This window comes from Notolepis coatsorum (assembly GCF_963971535.1).
Source record: "Notolepis coatsorum genome assembly, chromosome: 4".
NCBI lineage: Eukaryota > Metazoa > Chordata > Actinopteri > Aulopiformes > Paralepididae > Notolepis > Notolepis coatsorum.
This window is the reverse complement of record NC_140168.1, coordinates 3736950-3740294: the sequence shown is the minus strand read 5'-3', so window position 1 is coordinate 3740294 and position 3345 is coordinate 3736950.

Below are 3345 nucleotides of genomic sequence, written 5' to 3'. Positions count from 1 at the left end.
TTCTCACAGTGCTCATTGTCATGCCTGTCTCTGTTCAAAGTCAGTGATGTGACGCACATCTGGTACAACTTTAACTCCGTTTCGAGGTGGCTGCGTGAGCGAGTAAACAAAACAATGCAGCGCTGGAAATTAAAGGGCAAGTTATAAATATTTGGAACCCTATCGCCAACGCTATGTCGAGCTGCAAGGATCCTTTATCGGGGACGATAATAATAATCAATTCAATTTGTACCGCACTTTATATTTGTGAAAATCTCAAAGTGCTACAGGAGATAAAGATAAAAAGTTAAATGAATAAAACAACCAATGAAATGGAAGAAGAAAAAAATTAATAATAATAATAAAATGAAAAAAAAAATGTAAAATAATTCAGGCAAAAGCCTTGTTAAAAAGATGTTTTTAGGCCCCTTTTTAAAAGCCTCAACGGACTGTGGTGCTCTCGGGTGCATCCATATTGTTCGTTTATACTACCCGACTAGTAGAACTGTAACGGGGGCCTAGAGATGAGATATTCCTTTATTGATCCCCTTGGGGAAATCGGGAAGGTCCAGATGCGCCCTGGAGTCGGCTACAGAGTGGCCTCCTCACACCACCCTGGAGTCGGCTACAGAGTGGCCTCCTCACACCACCCTGGAGTCGGCTACAGAGTGGCCTCCTCACACCACCCTGGAGTCGGCTACAGAGTGGCCTCCTCACACCACCCTGGAGTCGGCTACAGAGTGGCCTCCTCACACCACCCTGGAGTCGGCTACAGAGTGGCCTCCTCACACCACCCTGGAGTCGGCTACAGAGTGGCCTCCTCACACCACTTCAGTTCAGTTGGAAACTAGACGGAGCTGCAGGTCTCCAGCAGCCCAGTGTGGCTCGTGCTGCGAGAGGAGTCTTACTGATCCACACACATGGCTAAGTAAGTTAGGTTAAGTAGGAAACGGGGCCAGTGGTCCCAAACTTTTTCCATGAATGGCGGCCCCATCAACCTCATGGGAAGGATGGAAATTATGATTAGATTCGATTCAAATATATTGAAAATACAGTACAACGTAAAGAAGTTTGGCATCCCACCAGAGTGCAAATGTAGCAGTGGAGTGAAACAGTGATATACAATGTACAGGTGACTAAACTGGGTAAGATATTATGAGAGTACTACTGAGTAATAGTGCAAATCACATGTACAGAGTTGTAGTATTAATATGTGCAGTGATGCAGGTATAAAGACACTATGGTAGTAAGTCATACTGGCCAGCAGTGTAACTAGTAAGGGATATGTACAAATATTAGTATTAGAAATTGTGTCTGTGATGGAACAATGTGGATTTGTAGGTGGTGGTAGAGAGGATGAATTCATATACAAGCACATTTTTGGGATTCGGGAAGGTTGACTCTTATCCGAGGTGCTTAACAACGTGTGCCTCACATTCACTCATCATCATTTCATCATTTTATTTTTATTCGTACATGGAATCACCACAGTCCAACAGTACATATTCACATAATTCACAAAAAATACCATGGCCGAAAGGAACAGGAAGAAGAAAAAATCTTATATATACCTGCCCCTACACACGTACAACACACCGATAGACATATTGTGTAAAACCAAACAGAATATACCCATTTTGCAAAAAATAAATTAAAATTTAACATCAACACAACCAAATTAAATCAACATAAATAAACCCATTTGGTCTATCTATCAGTCAAACTACATATTTAGGTTAATTCATTTACACACACACACCCCCACACACACACACTTATATAATGTATTATACTTCTATATACTATCTAATTTCTATTTTATTATAATATAACTAAATCATACTATTTATTCTACACCATATTGGTACAGTATTATACAATATTTTAATATATTATTATTCTATGTTACGCTGCTATATACTATATTACTATACTCATACATCCACTCATCCATTCACACACCGACGGTGCTCATTGGGAGAAGTTAGGGGTTTTGCTCAAGGACACTGCGACACGCTGCCCGGGGGGAGGAGCTGGAATCGAACCGGGAACCTTATGATTACTAGTTACCATACGACCGCTCTACCTCCTGCACCCACTGTTCATTAATGTTTAACACACAGCAGCGCTCAGAAATGGGCAATCCTTTTGTTTTTAACCATGTTCTACGAGTCCAGTCTTGGTCTCTTCTGTAAAAAAAATAATAATAAAAAATGTAAATCAGCTGTGAAGTTGAGTTTACTTTACTTTCCCAGTACGGTTTGTCCTGTTCCACTCTGGACTGCAGAGCTCAGCGTTTTTAACTAAACTGAAATAGACCCAGCGGCCGCGCCAAGAACCATACAGACTTAGGGGGATGACAGAGGAAATCACTGATTTCACTAGATCAGTGGTTCTCAAACTACGGGTTGCGACCCAAATTGGGGTCGCGGGTAGGTGACCGCATTGGAAAGTAAAAAACAATTCTACATATTTTTTATTATTATAATTTTTTTTAATGTTCTGGCAACATATTTTGCCTAAATAGGCCTTGTTTTATAAATGTGTATTGATAACATAGTTCTGTAATTACATTTTCTAATAAATATAATAATAATAATGCAGGACCTGTTCAGAGGTCTTTAATTGCCATGATGCAACTCTCAATGTTTAGCGGTTGAATGAATGAATGAATGAAAACTTTATTTAACAGATTGCAGAATGGGTACAATACAGTACGGCTCAATACATACAATTGTTAAGGGGATGCAGACCTGAGAAAGACGTTTGTCTTGTTTCCATCAGGGTCCCCCATTTTCAATTCATATAGACATTTATGACATACATAACATACATGACATTTATGGCATAGGGACATATAGGTATTTAGTACTGATACATTTGTGACATAGGCGGTATTCAAATATACAGTACTGTTACCCCTAGATCCTGACAGAGTATATACATATGATGGGGAGGGGACTGTACATTAGGAGGGGGTGGGTGGGTGGGAGGGGAATATACATACGGCGGGGAGGGAATATATACATGCGGTGGGGAGGAGACTGTCTATTAGGAGGTGGTGGGGGTTTTGGGCATTTACGGTGGCCAGTTTCGAATTGCAGCCTCCCGTAGGTGCTCTTTAAGGGCGGTTTTGAATGTGGGCAGGGATTCACATTCCTTTACAGCTTTGGGTAGGGCGTTCCACATTGTTGTGGCATAATTGCGAAACGTGTTTAGTCCCTTGTTTGAGCCGAATCTGGGTTTAACATGATTTGTTGAGCTTCCTCTGGTGTAGTGGTTGTGGTATTCACTGACCTTTGGGAAGTATTTTGACATGTACATGGGCACCCCGGTCGTATAGTGTATCTTGTAGACCAGGCCCAT